This window comes from Petromyzon marinus, chromosome 29 (assembly GCF_048934315.1).
Source record: "Petromyzon marinus isolate PM22_M1 ecotype Great Lakes invasive population chromosome 29, UKy_Petmar_22M1.pri1.0, whole genome shotgun sequence".
NCBI lineage: Eukaryota > Metazoa > Chordata > Hyperoartia > Petromyzontiformes > Petromyzontidae > Petromyzon > Petromyzon marinus.
In genome coordinates, this window is record NC_133695.1 from 9265561 (window position 1) to 9284669 (window position 19109).

At 45.4% G+C, this 19109-nt stretch overlaps 1 protein-coding gene across 1 annotated transcript in view; it reads left to right on the forward strand.

The window, feature by feature from the left end:
- Positions 1–251: 251 nt before the first annotated feature.
- LOC116947180 (pineal opsin) overlaps positions 252–19109 on the forward strand; it is a 45845-nt gene continuing 26987 nt past the window's right edge. Inside the window, exon 1 of the mRNA XM_032962643.2 lies at positions 252–896. The gene's annotated coding sequence lies outside the window, so the exon portion shown is untranslated. The remainder of the gene's footprint in view (positions 897–19109) is intronic.

A 19109-nucleotide genomic window follows, 5' to 3' on the forward strand; every position in this document is an offset into this window, starting at 1 on the left:
CCGTATCGGGATGTTTAATCAGCTACCTTGATGAGTGTTCTTTACAGCTTCTACGATGTGTTTTCGCGTTGGTACCGCGTGTTGCTCGGCACGATGTCCGACGTTTCGCCCCACGTGCTGGAAGCTCCTTCACCAACCGAGTAACCCTAGTTTGGTGTCAGGAGCATTTCAATTGCTAACTTCGGGTTTATTCAGCTCCCGAAGAAGCACGTGGAGCGAAACATGACGGCGAACAACACGAGGCACCAACCAACACGCATCGGGGAGCCTCTGAAAACCTACGCAGAACTTCTTGTTAACAAATGTAAAAACAAAACAAATATTTAATGATACTGCATTGGCAGTGGTGGACAAAGCTCATATTCGCCAACAAGAAAAAAAAATCAGCACACATGACAATAGCACTCCCATTCAAAATTATATATATGCTAGGCGACGTTTTGGGTAAATGCTCTCCTTGATAGCTGTGCTTTCTTGAAATGAGCATTGAGTCGCCGCCGCCGCCGCTGCTGCTGCAGGGCACGACACTGCTCCAATCGCTCTGCGTGTGGTTTACAGCTAAGCACGCTCAAAAGCAAAGTGCGAGGGAGGTTCGCACAAGAAAGAATTGCAGGAGGAGGGGGAAGGAGGGAGGGAGCGGGTCTCAAAGTCAGCATGATAACACCGCTGGTGATGATGTCCCGTGACATCTGTGAACGCACGTGGGCGCACATCTGCAGCGCATGAGCGCTGTGTATAAATAAGCCCGCTCGGAGCGCCGAACTGACGAGAGTTGAGCGGCGATTCGGCGGATTTCGCCTTTCATGGTCGCACGCGCGTCCAGCTGCACCCCCAGCACGCCACTCACTCACTTCGTCTCGCTCGCTCACCCTCCTTGGCTCTGTCTCCTGCAACAAGTAAGTGTTCAGCTGCTGCGTTTAACAAGTTCGTCGGCGTTGTATATGCGTAAAGACATAGACTCCCACCCCCCCTCCCCCTATATAGCCTTAATAGACTGTTGGGGCAGGTGTTGTTAGCGAGCACCTGTGAAAGTCAGTGCGGCGCAAGAGGGGGTGGGTGGCCAGCACGACGCTCGGCCGCTTTTGTCTCCCCGGTGGCGATGTTTACACTCCGCACCAGGTACTCATTTGGGACTGAGTGGACTTATGGGAGGCTCGGGAGCGTTTAAAATATTCGCCACTGGGGTTGGACCGTGACAAGAAAAGTGACCGATCATTGGGAGTGGTACGAGTCTTAGGGTACCGTCCATCAGGAGATGGAGCGATGAAATTACTCCACACGCAGGTGGAGTATTACTACAGGTCGCAGGATCATGCGAGGTGGTGGCTGCTAGGGGATTAAAGCCCTCATCCAGCAGTGGATTGACCACGGCTGCTGATGATGATGATGCTGAATGATGTCTCAAGTTGATTAACTCCAGCAAAGTGTACCGTTGGAATGTATACTGTATCGCGTTGCACGATCGTATACAGTCGTCCAACCCTCGTGTACATGGAGAGGGGGTGGTGGGGGTGGAATGTTATACTTTAAATGTTGATCGCCAAACAGCATGCGAGACGACGCGACCTGTGCGTGTTTATCGTGAGCTCTCTGCTCTCGCTGTCACCCCGCTGTGTATTTGACCAAAGGCTGCGACCCGAACATATCATTGGACCATAATATCTTCCTTGGTTCTTTCGGTAAGGTCACGTAGAATGAGAATAAAATAATAAAATAACACAATAAAATTCTCACGACGTTTCGGCCACAACGCAAGCGGCTCTTCACCGCTTGCGTTGTGGCCGAAACGTCGTGAGAATTTTATTGTGTTATTTTATTATTTTATTCTCATTCTACGTGACCTTACCGAAAGAACCAAAGAAGATGGATCCTTGCAGTCACGAAAGCTTTAAATCGAAATTTGGACCGTAATAATTGGGAGAGGGGCCGAGCTTTCAGTAGGGTGGTGGTGGTGGTGGGGGGCTCAGCTCCCTCCAGCCCCCCTGTCGCTATAGAGCTGGAGTAACATGTTTATAGGGGTTTATAAAACAATATGCTCACATGCCATTGACTTTTCCAAGACAGAGGTTCTTTGTAAGCCATCTGGCTACCATGAGAGATTCGTTCATGAGGCTATCCACATATACAAGCACAGAGACAATTTCAACCGAGAAGATGGATTCTATCTTAGCAATCATTGGAAAGATTTGATAAACCATTTCAGGTCTTAATTGATTGTTCACGCTTACAGTGGCTTTCAGACAGCATACATTATAAAATAAAATAAAAAAAATTCGTCTCCCCCCTCCTCTTTTCAGAATATAGATGGACTAGTCCTAAATAAACTGCCAAATCGCTGCGCGTGGCGCTAACGTTTTTTTTTATAAATAAATAAATGCACCGTTTAAAAATAAATTTATGCAAACCAACACACCTGAAGACGACCGTTTGTGTTATGGTCGAAACGTCGTGAGAATTTTTATTGTTTTATATATATTTTATTATTTTGTTATTTCCCTTCAACGTGACTTTACCGAAAGAACTAAGAATATGTGTGGATATTGTCTAAGTTAGGGGCCGTCCATAAATGACGTCACGCACCTGGGGGGGGGGGGTGGTCAGACATTTGTGACAATGTGTGACGAGGAGGGGAGGGGGTTTAGAAATGTGACGTCATCAAAATGCGCAACCTGAAATATATAATGGTTATAACAACACAAATTTGATTAATTTCATTATTAACTATTTGATTATTTAAATTTACTAAGGTCACCATTCATTTATTCCACGAAGGAGCATTTTGCTTCTCCATGGGAGAATGGAGAAGCATAAATGATTATTTTTTTAAATGTAATGATTGTTATTAAACATTTTTATTCTAATTATTCTACCAGGGCTTTTCATTCTGTGGAATGAATATATGATTGTTATCAGAATCAGAATCAGAAAGGGTTTTATTCGCCATGTAAGTTCACACCGACACGGAATTTACTTTGGCAGGATGGCGCATACATTCAACATATAGGAATCTAAAATCTTAAATAAGTTTTAAACAAGTCTTACTATAATAAGGGTTAAAAGTCTAACACCAAGGGGCTGAAGTATATAAAATTAAATAAATATCGAATATAAAATAGCTTTAAGATATAATATAATTTAAAAATAAAAAATACAAATAGGGTAACATAGTTAATATCAGCAAGGTGTCGTTATGTAGATCGAAAGTTAAAAACAGTGTTAGCCCTTGGCCTTGTTTAACAGGCCAGCAGCAGATGGGAAGAAACTGTTTTTATGGCGTGAGGTTTTGGTCCTGATGGACCGAAGCCTTCTGCCGGAGGGGAGTAGCTGAAACAGAGAGTGTCCAGGGTGGGAGAAATCGGCCATAATCTTCCTTGCTCGCCTCATGGACCTTGTCGTGTGCAGGTCCTCGAGGGTTGGTAGATTGCAGGCAATTACCTTCTCAGCAGTGTGGATGATACGCTGCAGTCTGCTCTTGTCCTTGGCAGTGGCAGCAGCGTACCAGACGGTTATGGAGGAGGTGAGGATGGATTCAATGATCGCTGTATAGAATTGCACCATCATTGTTTTTGGCAGGTTGAATTTCTTCAGCTGCCGTAGAAAGTACATCCTCTTTTGAGCTTTCTTGGTGAGGGAGCTGATGTTCAATTCCCACTTGAGGTCCCGGGAGAGAATAGTGCCCAGGAAGCAGAAGGACTCTACAATTTTGACTGGGGAGTCTAACAGGGTGATGGGGTTGAGTGGTGCTGTATTCTTCCTGAAGTCCACAACCATCTCAACTGTCTTTAGAGCATTTAGCTCTAAGTTGTTCTGGCTACACCAGGTCACCAGATTGTCAGCTTCCCACCTATTGTCAGACTCATCCCCACCAGAGATCAGCCCAATGAGGGTGGTGTCATCCGCAAACTTCAATAGTTTGACGGACAGATGATTGGAGGTGCAGCTGTTGGTATACAGGGAGAAGAGCAGAGGGGAAAGGACGCAGCCCTGAGGAGTTCCGGTGCTGATGGACCTGGAGTCAGAGACTTGTGTTCCCTGCTTAACGCACTGCTTCCTGTCAGACAGGAAGTCTGTGATCCATTTACAGGTGGTGTATGGCACGTTCAGCTGGAAGAGCTTGTCCTGAAGCAGGGCAGAGATGATGGTGTTGAAGGCAGAGCTGAAGTCCACAAACAGGATCCTGGCGTAGGATGCTGGGGCGTCCAGATGCTGTAGGGTGAAGTGGAGGGCCATGTTAACTGCATCGTCCACAGACCTTTGGCTCTGTAGGCAAACTGAAGGGGGTCCAGGAGAGGGTCTGTGATGGCTTTGAGGTGTGCCAGGACCAGGCGCTCAAAAGACTTCATTGCCACAGATGTAAGGGCGACCGGTCTGTAATCATTTAGTCCTGTTGGCCTTAGCTTTTTTGGGCACAGGGATGATGGTGGAGGACTTGAGACAGGCTGGTACATGGCATGTCTCCAGGGAGGTGTTAAAGATGTTGGTGAACACCGGAGACAGCTGGTCAGCCCAGTGCCTGAGGGTGGCTGGAGAGACAGAGTCCGGCCCGGCTGCTTTGCGTGGATTCTGCCTCTTGAAAAGTCTATTAACTTCTCCCTCCTGAAAGGAGATAGTCGTCTCTGTAGTATTGGTGGGGGATGGGGCCTCTTGGATTGGAAGGGGTGGTTCAGGACAGTCCAATTGTCTTTCAAATCTACAGTAGAACTCGTTCAGGTCGTTGGCTAGGCGGGAGTCGTTAGTGGTGTGGGGGGCTCTGGGTTTGTAGTTGGTGATCTGCCTGAGCCCTCTCCAGACAGAAGCAGCGTCGTTTGTAGAGAACTGGTGTTTTGGTCTCTCTGAGTACAGTCGTTTAGCCTCTCTCACCGCTTTGCTAAACCTGTTCTTCGACTCCTTGAATCTGTCTCTATCTCCACTCCTAAACGCTTCCTCCTTCTCCAACCTCAACCTTCTGAGCTTTGCTGAGAACCAGGGCTTATTGTTGTTAAAGTTCACACTGGTACGTGTTGGGATACAGCAGTCCTCACAGAAGCTGATGTAGGACGTCACAGCCTCTGTGAGTTCATCCAGACTATTGGTAGCAGTCGTGAACATATCCCAGTCAGTACAGTCTAAGCACGCCCGCAAATCTTCCACAGCCTCACTGGTCCACTGTTTAGATGTCCTCACAGCAGGTTTACAGAGTTTTAGTTTCTGCCTGTATGCAGGAATCAGGTGGACCATGGCATGGTCAGAGTGTCCTAGTGCTGCTCGGGGGACGGCGTGGTAGGCTCTACTGACTGTAGTGTAGCAGTGATCCAGAGTGTTCCCTTCTCTGGTTGGGCATTTAATGAATTGTATGTATTTGGGGAGTTCGTGGCTGAGATTACCTTTGTTAAAGTCGCCATTTGCTTCGTTCTACTACAAAGTTTCAAGTATTTTTTTATAGTTATAATTACTTTAAATATTTTATAATTATAAGATAATTTCAATATAATATTTTGAACATCTGTTGTTTTAGTTAGATGTTGAATACTTTCAAGTGACTTTTATGCTAAATTTAAGCTTTCCAACGTCTCATTTTTAATACGTGTTTTCTCCAACAACATCAGAGTGCAGCGTCACATTAAATACGCACTACAATGACAATAGTTTAAAGCGATTTGAAGCACGTTTATATTTTCAAAATGGAAATATGGTTTGGGGGGGGGGGGCAGAGCTTTGTGACGTCATAGTTGAGGGGGGGGGTCAAAAAATCGTCCAAAATCTCGTGACGTCATTTACGGACGGCCCCTTAGGCCACCACAGCTCAAAAAGAGTTGAGGACGTGTTATCCCAACAACAGGCAGCAGTGAAGCAAACACAACTGCAGACCGGCCTCACACTCATCAGTACAGCACAGGCACCCGTGTTCGGCGCTACCTTACGCCTCTTGCAGTGCTGTGTGCAGCCAGTGTCGACACTGTGCGTGACATCACGTCTAGACTCTCGCATGAAGCCCACAGCAGCCGCCACCAGTCTTACGTCTTTCATCTCCAATGTCTTTGTGTACAGCTACGCCGAAGGCATGGTTTGGTATTTTTTTTTCCAAGCTTGCATGGATAGTGGATGGCGGGCGTTTGTTCAATGATGAATGATACAAAGAGTGACGTGCGTTTGGGTGGAACTGTGGCATGGCACGATGACCAGTGGTGGACGAGACTAACGGTGACGTGGAAGCCAAGGAGGGAACACACCGGTGAAAGGACGTCCACCACAAACTAAACTGAAACGAAACAAGAAAAAAAAATATTTGAACAGGTAAGGCCCCCTGAGCTATTTGGCTGTTTTTTTTTTTCTTTCTTACAGAAGCGGCCTGGCCGTCACAAATGATAGCTCAACTTTGTGGCTTATCACGTGGAAATGTAGATCAGCCGCGTCCTGCAAACGCGCGACGTTGATTCTCAGATGTGGAGAGCGAAAACCGGAGGGCCCGGAGAAAGAAACCACGTGACCACCATTCGTCAGGGTCGGGATCCAACCCACGAACCTCCTGCACACCAGGCGAAGTAATTCACATCTCGCCACCACAGTTTGGTCAATGTGTTCGGTCAACTAATTGCTGCACCAGCAGAGGCGTTTAAATGCCATCGGGCGTGGGTGAGTGGAGGTAGGAAGCTAGCGGTGGGGTGGGGGGGAGCGGGATGGGCACCGGTCAATTGGACTTTATTTTTCGTGGGGGCCCTCCCTCCCTAGTTTCATCCAGACTCCATTTGATATCTGTCTGATCTGGTCGCGATCCTAACAGATTCACAGACGCGCGCGCGCGGGCGCGGTCATCGCAAGGGGGCTACGCAGTGAGAAGCACTGGCACGGTATGATGTAACACAAATACAAAACGTGAGCGTGAAATGTTATTTTTTACTTATTATCGAGGACAATGCGCGGCGTCCCCGTTACATCGCGTCGCGGCGCACGTATACACAGCCAACACAAACTAGATCGGTTAAAAATGAAAAAGCAGGCGATTGAAAGATGGGGAGCGGATCTGCTGCCACGCGTGGAATCCAATTTTGGCGAGTGCATTGTTGCTGCTATGTTTTTATCACCCCCCCCCCCCCAATTCTGTTTTAATTATCTCCCCAAGAACACAGTTACAAATTCCGTGTTTACACACGCCAAAGAAGTTGGATTTAGAGGAATATGCTGCCTTACGCAGTTTTATAATATATATAGACGTGGCAATGGCCTGCTGCTTGGGTTTGAGCTTGTTAGTCGCTGGATTGCGTCGTAATAAATTTACTTTTTCTTGAACTTTTTTTAAGGGTGGCCATGGGAGAGAGAGAGAGAGAAAAAAAAAATTGGCAAAGGTTTAAAGTTTGAAAACCCAGCACGCAATTTTGTGAGAAATGACAATTGCAAGTAGTTAGAGTACTTGAAACGTATATATGTGTAACGAAAAAAGTCGAAAGAAAGTGATCGTTTTGAAAGCCAAAGCCCCCGTCGTCCCGTAGCGGTGGTGTTGGATAACGTGCCCCACTTCCGCGGAATTCTTACGAACAACAACAACAGCAACAGCACAGTAGCCCGCGGCCCCGAAGGGCTAAGATGAAGTGTGATAAGCCGCGTCTCTATCTGTTAGCCCGTGTCCACTGCCCACACGACCGCGGGGTGAAGCGGTTGATACGCTCAGGTCAGAGGGTCATTCGCTGCGTTGACAAGTGGTATTCATGATGAGGATGCATAATGGGTTGATTTTTTATTCCACTTCCCCATTGGTTAATCTTGCAATCGCCCGGGGTTATGATTTGCTGCTCGACATTGTGTTTCTCGAAAGCGTTACGCTGTCACTTTGGCCGATATGAAATATTTTTGTTTGTATTCCTTCACAGCAAATGCGGGGCTCCTTAACTCCTAAATGTTAATGCAGATTTATTGTAACATTGCATTATTGTTTTTGCACGTAGATAAACATTTCGGGAGGCAGTGATTATCGCCACCGAAGCTAGCTAGCTGGGTGGCTGGCTGAACTGGATTTTTAGTGTTAAAAACCGCAGAGTTCAATTTAAATTGCGGTAGAAGGTCGACTGTGTTGCGACATCGCAGGGATGAGACTAACGGATACACAGCAGCGACGCTGTTCGTTTAAAATCGCTCTAACTTCTCAATGTGCGTCTCCTGTTCGTGCAACTCATTCACCAGGATACTATTTAAATCCTAGAGAGTATGAGAAGAACATCACAATACATATTTCTTGGCATTTTATTACGTGAAAAAAAGCAATATTAATTCGAGTGCTCCGAGGACAGGAGGATTGTGAGATGAGTATGAGAATGACAGCTGCCTCTCTTATTATCTGTTGCAGGGCAATGGGTTCTCTACTCATACAGAAACAAAATACTGCTCCTTTGTCACTCCACTGCTGGATGCAGTCCTCCCCATGAAATGCCAATCTTAGGGAAGCTGCTTTCACCATACTTCACCATGCTGGTCAGTGTGGGTTTAGCGATGATGAACAGTTGGGCGGAGGTGGCTGGACAGGTTCACATACCGCCCATCATTGGTGGGTGAAAACGGACATCGGGTTCATAGTGCAACGTTCTAACCGCTGCAAAGGCAAAGACCCCCGTGTAGCCTTAACAGACTGTTGGGGCAAGTGCTGTTAGCGAGCACCTATGAAGGCCGGCACGGCACACGAAGGGGTGGGTGGCCAGCAACACGCCCAGCCGCCTTTGCCTCCGCAGCAGCGACGTTTAACACATCGTACCAGGTACTAATGTTAGGCTGGATCGACCTAGGGGAGGCCCAAGACCGGTTCAGATACTCGTCAAAGGTGTTGGTCGTGAGCGGGAATCGAACTCGGGTCGTCGGGTTCAGAGCACAACGCACTTACCGCTGTGCCACCGCCACTGCTGCTCCATCCCTTTCCAGTTTGCATGCAACTTTTTGATAAACATTTTGACAATGCAGAGAGTCAGAGGTGTCTACATGCTCAAAATACTCATTGGAAAGCGCTCATCTCATCGGTGGCCCAAAGCCAGCGGCGAGAGTGCCACAGGCCAAGGACCTAATCACCGTGCCTGGTATCATTACATCTTGGAAGCTGAGTTGAATTGAGACTGGTTAGCACTTGGATAAGAGGTTGCCTTAAAATGCCACGTATTGCATGTAGCCTTGGGCTGCGAGGTACCCACGAGATATTAGTATAGAGATGAATTCTCCGATCCATCTTGTGGTGTTTTGTGTGTTATCTCGTCTTACGTGTGGTGGGATTTATCCGGGGTTTTGTGGTTTCCTCCCACACCAAATGCTCGCTAATGGCATTGGCCCAACATCCCAGCGTAGAACCCTCCTGCAAAAATATTGCTTAAACTCGGTGTTGCTTTTCCTGTGGAAGGGACAAGTCTGTCTGGAGCGGTGGTTCTTAACCTGGGGTGCACGCACCCCCTGGGGGTGCGTGATGCCCTTTCTGGGGGAGCGTGCACCCCCTGGGGGTGCGTGATGCCCTTTCTGGGGGAGCGAGACATGCCAGATTGCTATTTGGTTCTTTCGGTAAAGTCACGTAGAAAATTCAATCAAATAATAATAGAATACGACGTTTCGGTTGCAACACAAGCAGCCATCATCAGGTAAGAATGAATGATAAAACACAGACACGGAAACAACATACTGTACGCAGACACAAATGCACTCGCTCGGTGTGTCTCTGCATGTGTGTCTGCCTATGTTGTTACTCACACCCCCCGTCATAGGAATGTGGAATGTCGTACACTGGCCTCTTAGGCTCTGAAATGGAAATGAGCATGAACTGAATGGTAATTTGTTCCAAAACATGACTTTAAATCCAGAAGAGGTTTTTTTTGGGTTAGATCGCATACATATGTAAATGTGTCATTAAACCGGCAGCCAGATTTGTGGAGAAGTCCGCCTGTTTCGGTCCTTATATAGAGGCGTAGATGTGGTGACCAAACTGCTGCGCTCTTGAGTTTAACAAATCCGGCTGATGAAGCTGGTTAAAATTACTGGCGAAACGTCGTGCTCAGATTGTAAATGTTGTGGCTTGGCTCTCCAACACACAACCGGTGTGCTGTACTAGTGACGAATTGGCCACGTTCTGTATACGTGACAACCCTTACTAGTTGGCTGTGTCGGGTGGTGGTGGGTTTTAACGACACATTTATACATTTACGCGATCTAACCCAAAAAAACCCCTCTAATATGGACATTGGTCGCGAAAGCCTACTACATGTTAAACTGTCTTTAAATGTTTAAGTATTCATTTGATGTATTACATTACATTGAATTCAACCATCTATCATATCGCCCAGGCAGCATTGAATGCAACAGTAGTGTGATGTTAACGACTTCACTGGTATGCAGGAGGTCGTGCGTTCGATGCTGACCCTGACGCCTGCTGTTGGATATTTGGAGTTTGAGTGTCTCTCTTCCCGTGGCCGTGTGGATTTTTCTCCCGGGTCCTCCGGTTTTGCCCTCCACATTTAGAAACATGCATTTGGCTGCTATACATTTCCACGTGATAAGCCACTTCGTTGAGCTATCATTTGTGGCTAAGCCGCTTCTGGAAAAGAAGCTAAACGCTTCGCGGGCAATAGCTGTTTTTATAAAAAAAAATAATGTTGTGCAGCCCAACCACGCAGAGACGAGGAATTATATAAGTGCTCGCAGCCGTTTATTAATACATGCTCTCACACTGCATCCTACACTCACACCAGTGTAGGTGCACTCCATTCTCCGTCCTTCACTTGGACCTGGGATAACTTTTACGTCGGGATCTCTTCGGCTACCCCAAGGGTCTCTCACTCGTCTGCCCGGGGCGGGGGATCAGCCAACACCGCCCCGTGACGACAAGAGAGAGAGAGACCTCTTCCCGCCGATCCTTACCCTGGCTCCCCACGACGACCACGTGTCCCTCACGTGGTCCCCCTTAAGAACCCTCTCGGTAACTCCTCCCCCCTTAGCTCGGCCCCGCCCACTTTCTGGAAAGTGCTTTCCGAACGTCCCCCCAGATGTGGCCCGTGACGTTACGTCATCCTTGGCCTCGCATAGCTCTCCATCCACTCGGCACTTCCTTACGCTCATCCCTCATTGGCTACTCACAGTACTCCTCTACATATGCATATATTTAATGATTTGCTTACCTTTCTTATACTTTGCACTCCTATCGCGTTTGTGTATCGTTTGTTGTAACGTTCTTACCCGCCCACACTGGACGTCTGTGAAAAAGAGCTTCGCAGCTCATCGGATTCCTCCAGTTTAAATACATATTCTGATGATTCTGATATTACACACACAGTGCGCCGTTACTCTCTGAGTTTGCTCTTGCGAAAATCCAGGTGTCATCCATGGAGTCACCCACGTATGTCCTTGAGTATTCCTGCCAAAAGTGCCTCTTAACACCAGGGCCATTGACACATTTTGTGCAAAGTAAGTGACAGTTGGGGGAAACTCAACTACGAACGACTTCCTACGCGAGATAAGGCAAACAATTGTAACCCAATTTTAATAAAAAAAAACTCAGTTGTTCAGTGGATGGAGGTGGGTGGAAGTGGTGGTGCAGTGGTGAGCGCGCTGGTCTTATGAATCCGGCCACCCGAGTTCGATTCCTCCCGGCCACGGCTAACATCAGTGTTGAGTGAAATCTGCAATGGTCCTAGGACCCGCCGCCGTTTCTCCCCCAAACCTGCACTGACCAGTATGGTGAAGTATGTTTTATACTTTTACGTGACTTTACCGAATAGAACCAAAGAGTATGGATCCTTGCAGTCACGAAAGCTTCAGATCTAGAATGGTAAAGTATGATTAAACGAGGCGGCACGGGGAGAGGGAGTCCTTTCGTCCAGCAGCTGGTTTGACAAAGGGCCCAAATGTAGTATTGTTATTCAAGTTTGTTATGAAACCAAGTAAGCGGGTGAGAGTGCTAGTGATGGGAACACACACACTCTGCTTTGCCGCACACGTAATAATGACAGCGAATTCGTAACTATTTTTTTTGTGCTGGCAGTTGGCAGCTCTGCAGTTTTCACAGCGAGGTGTATTTATTTTTCTACATTACAGAAGTGTACTGAGAGTGCAGCTGCCGAAGAGCACAGGGCAGCCTTGAAGCTAATTGCACACTGCAATATACATTGTTCGCAACACAAAGTGCGTTTGGCAGAAAAGGAAACGCAACAACTCGCGGATCTCGTCAAGGAGCGTAAACCACCATCACGAAACTCCGCTCTTCATCCTCGCAGAAAGAGGTTTTTGGCTCGCCATCGGACAAATGCGGTCACTGCTTTCAGGTGCGGCTTTGCGACCGTCCAGAACGCTCTTCCGTCCGAGGTTAGGAAGCCACTGGAGCTATGCACCTTTAAGATAATCGTCTCGATTGATAACTTATTTGTTCAGCACTGCTTTTTGGGTGTGAGATGTGTTGTCCTTACAACCGCACCTCCGAATAACACGGTTTGGCTACGTACGGCGCGAAAGAGGTTCAAAATACATACAGAATCGGAATATTTACTCATGCTGGAGGAATCCGATGAGCTATGAAGCTATTTTATATTTTTTTTAATGTACAGGTGGGGGCGGGTAAGGACGTTACAACAACAAACAATACATAAACACACGATAGGAGTGTAAAGTACAAGAAAGGCAAACAACACATACATTCAACACTGAACCATCCCCGTTCTACCAGGCGAAGCACACTGAGGTATTCACCTTTTTTTTTCTTCCAAAAGCGAACTGTCCACAAATGATGGCTCAACAAGGCGTCTCATCATTTGGACATTTATAGCAGCAAAATCATCGAACTAGTCTAAACGCATGCCACAGGACCTCCGTGTGATAGCCAGTACTCGACATTTATTCTTATTATTGGCAAGCCTAACGTTTAGTTGTATTAATCACATTATTCATTTACATGGGCCATCTATTATAAAAGCCCGGCGTCTCGTTTGTCGACAAAATTATGAGATCCTTTCAGAAGGCCTGAATCAAAAAGTTATATATAAAAAAAGAATGGACCCCCCCCTCCAAATAAAGTTGATCCGACAGGTTTCCAAAAATTGTCGACCCTCCCCCAAATATATAAATATATATCACTCCCCCTCTCCCCCCCCAAAAAATATATATCACTCCCCCTCTCCTCCCCCCAAATATATATCACTCCCCCTCTCCCCCCCCCCCATATATATCACTCCCCCTCTCCCCCCCATATATATATCACTCCCCCTCTCCCCCCCCCCAAATATATATCACTCCCCCTCTCCCCCCCAAATATATATCACTCCCCCTCTCCCCCCCAAAAAATATATATCACTCCCCCTCTCCCCCCCAAATATATATCACTCCCCCTCTCCCCCCCAAATAAATTTATCACTCCCCCTATATATCACTCCCCCTCTCCCCCCCCAAAAAAATATATCACTCCCCCTCTCCCCCCCAAATATATATCACTCCCCTCTCCCCCCCCCAAAAAAATATATCACTCCCCCTCTCCCTCCCAAATATATATCACCCCCCCTCTCCCCCCACAAATATATATCACTCTCCCTCTCCCCCCCAAATATATATCACTCCCCCTCTCCCCCCCAAATATATATCACTCCCCCTCTCCCCCCCAAAAAATATATATTTTCTAGGCATATATGTCTACACTCCCTACATACAATAGAGTCAGTCGTATCTACTATCTACTGACTCTATACATATATACCTACACACCCTACATACAATAGAGTCAGTCGTATCTACTATCTACTGACTCTATATATATACCTACACACCCTACATACAATAGAGTCAGTCGTATCTACTATCTACTGACTCTATATATATACCTACACACCCTACATACAATAGTCAGTCGTATCTACTATCTACTGACTCTACATATTTATACCTACACACCCTACATACAATAGAGTCAGTCGTATCTACTATCTACTGACTCTATATATACCTACACACCCTACATACAATAGAGTCAGTCGTATCTACTATCTACTGACTCTATATATATACCTACACTCCCTACATACAATAGAGTCAGTAGTATCTACTATCTACTGACTCTATATATATACCTACACTCCCTACATACAATAGAGTCAGTAGTATCTACTATCTACTGACTCTATATATACCTACACACCCTACATACAATAGAGTCAGTCGTATCTACTATCTACTGACTCTATATATATATACCTACACACCCTACATACAATAGAGTCAGTAGTATCTACTATCTACTGACTCTATATATACCTACACACCCTACATACAATAGAGTCAGTAGTATCTACTATCTACTGACTCTATATATACCTACACACCCTACATACAATAGAGTCAGTCGAATCTACTATCTACTGACTCTATATATATACCTACACACCCTACATACAATAGAGTCAGTAGTATCTACTATCTACTGACTCTATATATATACCTACACACCCTACATACAATAGAGTCAGTAGTATCTACTATCTACTGACTCTATATATATACCTACTCACCCTACATACAATAGAGTCAGTAGTATCTACTATCTACTGACTCTATATATATACCTACACACCCTACATACAATAGAGTCAGTAGTATCTACTATCTACTGACTCTATACCTACACATCCTACATACAATAGAGTCAGTAGTATCTACTATCTACTGACTATATATATATACCTACACACCCTACATACAATAGAGTCAGTAGTATCTACTATCTACTGACTCTATATATATACCTACTCACCCTACATACAATAGAGTCAGTCGTATCTACTATCTACTGACTCTATATATACCTACACTCCCTACATACAATAGAGTCAGTCGTATCTACTACCTACTGACTCTATATATATACCTACACACCCTACATACAATAGAGTTAGTCGTATCTACACACATTGGTGGGTGGGTGGTGGACATCAGTGGGGGCGACGGGCGAGGCACGAAGTGATGAGAAACCCCCCCCTACCCCCCCTACCCCCCCACAGGAGCTGTGATAAGGCGGCCGTAGGCTGACGAAATTCCAGTATCGTAGAACTCTGCAATCTGCGCTCCTTCATCGGAGGAAGATAAACAATCGACACGAACTCTCTCCTGAAGCCCTTTCGTGGCTTGCAGACCTCGACATTGGAATTCAGCTCCTGAACACATTGCTGCCATATGCAGGTATAAAAATAAAAACTTAATTTTGCAATATGTTTTTTTTCCTGCATTCGTTTCCTCTGTCTGTTATGCAGGCTGAGGTGCGCAGCGTCTAGAGACGCTTGTATATACAGTATACTCTTTGGTTCTTTCGGTAAAGTCACGTAGTTAAAAAAATAAAATAAGTCACGACGTTTCGATCGCAACACAAGCGGTCGTCCTCAGGCAGTCAAATCAAGGATGCTTGTATATCTCGATTTGAAGCTTTCGTGACCGCAGGAATCCATACTCTTTTGGTTCTTTCGGTAAAGTCACGTGGGTATAAAAAATAATTGATCACGACGTTTCGATCGCAAAACAAGCACTCGTCATCAGGTGGGACAACCACAGCAAGAAAAAAAAACTGCTTGCTGTGGTTGTCTCACCTGATGACGGTTGCTTGTGTTGCGATCGAAACGTCGTGCTATATTATTTTTCTACCCACGTGACTTCACCGAAAGAACCAAAGAGTATGCTTGTATATGTTTGAAAATATAAGCATTCAGATTGTATTTCTGTGACACAAATAAAAGTGTGTTCCAACCATTTGCTCTCATTTGTCCGCCACTCACGAGAAGAAGAATTCCAGTGGGCTCATACTGTGCCTCTTTTGAAAGGAGCCTGATAATTAAAAATGCAGTTATAATTATTCCTGAGATATAGCGACATGGCCACAGATGATTGCTCAACGAAGTGGCATATCACATGGAAATGTATTTCAGTCAAATACTCGAAACGCAAGCCCGGGTGGACCCAATAGCTCTGTTGGTTATCTTTCCACACGGCATGTCCACCTTAATTTTGATGCAAATGAAACCAATACCGAACAATCAAAAATTCAGACCGAAGAGGACACGAGAATTAAGGTGTGGCCTTGAGAATCTTCTGATTCTCGATTATGGTTGATGGATTGCCATGAAACCGCTCTAGAGAGGAAGACAAAAAAACGCCTGACAAAAATACACTCCATCATTACGAGGAAAATAACTCCCCTCAAAAACTTTTCTTTGGGTTTAGATGAGTAACGGCAACTGGGTACAATTGCCTATTGGAATTCCCACGTGTTCTCAAACATCAATACATGCCGCACTATTAATATCGTGGTCGTGTAATACATTTGAATAATTATGCAACAGCATAATTACGGCTACTTCTGTTTGGCCATGATTTGATGTTTGGCCTTCAACACATTATTGTATTTTTAAATCGGAAATTTAATGTATATTTTCTGCCTCAATCCCACCCACCACGCACCTGGGGTCATGGGATCACCCGTCACACCAAGAGCGTTTTAGATCAACGGGTCCATGCTTCGGTCCTCTTATCTTGGGTGAACAAAAAGCAAAAATAAATACTCTTTGGTTCTTTCGGTAAAGTCACGTAGGTATAAAATAAAATAAATCACGACGTTTCGGGCGCAACACAAGCGTCCGTCACCAGGTGGGAAAGCATCGTATTTTATTTGATTTTATACCTACGTGACCTTACCGAAAGAACCAAAGAGTATGGATTCCTGCAGTCACGAAAGCTTCAAATCTAGATAAAAAAATAAATAACCATCAAGCAACGATGTTTTGTTTCATGCTGATCTTTAAAAACCAAAAAACTTCGACAACAACACAAAGACACGCAGCGCCAATATAGTCCTGGCTGACCCACAGGCATGAACGCCATCGGGGTCAGCCCCTCCCGCGAGCCAACGAGAGAGAGAGACGGAGAGGGAAAGAGAGGGAGAGGAGTAGGAGATAGAAATGTACGCACGTATGTACAACTTCTTCTGCACCGTACGTAGCAAACCACGCTTATTGGAGATGCGGGGTGAAGGAAAAAAACTAAACACAAAGAGCAGACAGAGGAGTTTAAAGGAAGATGGAGAAATCGATAAATGGCGGACAGGTCTTATTAGAGACAAATGGACGCTACTCAGAATTTATTTCTCGCTAAAGTCTTCTAGCTATAATGACAGCATGTCCTCCCTTCATTTGTAAAATGTTGACTTGCCTTCACCTCTTCCCTATAGTTTCCGATCTATAAAGAGACTCAGCCCTAACTATTAAGTTGCCACTTTTGCCGAGGTGACGGGCAGCTTCGGAGGTCAGAGCGCTGAGTTGGCCTCGCCAAAAGCCTCATTTAGAATCCGGACGTCAGCCGCCCGTGATTAAACTGAGTTCTCAAGTGCAGCGAGTTGGTGGTCTCAGAGCGCCGTCTCCGATGGCCCCACCTCGTCGTCACCTCAACCGATTCTGCAGATAAATTCCTGATCTTTTTCCAAATCAAGGATGTTTGGTTTCACCCTCATGCCACGATGATTGCTCCGCAGCAGGGCGGCACACCGGAGTTTAAATGAGGTTGCCAACCCCGAGCCTAGCCCATGCCGCTACTGCAACTCCTTGCCTTCACCCCCTAGGCCTACCCCTATCTCTACCCCAACCCCTAGCACTACCCCTATCATTACCGTACCCTCATCACTACCCCTACCACTACCCCTATCACTACCCCAACCACTATTACGACTCCAACCCCTATCACTACCCCTAGCATTACCCCAAACCCTATCAGTACCCCAACCCTTCCTTAACCACTACCGTCTGTTCTCGTAACTGGAAGATTTGACTGTTTTTTCCTGGATGTTTCTGTTGCACGTCATCACTTTAAGATGTTTATTCGTCAATGTTTTTGTTTGTTGCGATTGCACCCGAGTCAAGAGACTCATGGCTCACAGGGACCTGATAAATGAAACTGAAAACTGAAACTGGCCCCATATCTATGGGACATTTTTTTCCATGATTTTTTCATAATTTTTTATACTTGCAAAAAGGCCCCAGAGATAGTTTAATCTTAGTAATGAAATGTATTAATGTGGGAAAATATTGGACATTTGGAAATTAATTTAAGATGTCGGTTTTGACGTGGGAGAAAACCACAGGTTCCTGGAAAAAAAAATCCATATACACGAGGAAATAACGCGTATAGACTTACATGGATATTCTCCCAACTAAATTGGCTGTATCATGGGACTTTTTTGCCAGCATGAAAAGGTCCCGTGATATAGCTGCTCACCCCGAGCTAGAAATGCTCTGATAGGCGCATTGGCTTTGTACTGTTCTTTGGGTCTTTCGGTAAAGTCACATACATAGGTTCAAAGAAAATATAAAAAAAATAACTAAAATCTACGACGTTTCGATCACAACACAAGCGATCGTCATCAGGAGTTAAAAAGAGGGGGAAAGCTGCTGAGGCAGGCTGTTTTAAAGGCTCAAAATGGGCGTAGCCCAAGGGTCATGAGCGAAGTGGGCGGGGCTAGTGATGTTAATGTGATAAATTAGCATGTTAATGTAAGATCAGAGAGCGGTCTTCAAGACGAAGGGCGCAGAGAATGTGAGAGATTAGCATGCTAATGTGAGATATGCGTATGTTAATGCGAGAGATTAGCATCCGAATGTGAGAGATGAGCATGTTAATGTGAGAGATTGGCATGTTAATGTGAGAGATTAGCAGGTTAATGTGAGAGATTAACATGTTAATGTAAGAGATTGGCATGTCAATGTGAGAGATTAACATGTTAATGTGAGAGATTAGCATGTTAATGTGAGAGATTAGCGTGTTAATGTGAGAGATTAGCATGTTAATGTGAGAGATTAGCGTGTTAATGCGAGAGATTAGCATGTTAATGTGAGAGATCAGCGTGTTAATGTGAGAGATTAGCATGTTAATGTGAGAGATTAGCATGTTAATGTGAGAGATTAGCATGTTAATGTGTTGGATTAACATGTTAATGTGAGAGATTAGCATGTTAATGTGTTAGATTAACATGTTAATGTGAGAGATTAGCGTGTTAATGTGAGAGATTGGCATGTTAATGTGAGAGATTAGCGTGTTAATGTGAGAGATTGGCATGTTAATGTGAGAGATTAGCGTGTTAATGTGAGAGCTTAGCGTGTTAATGT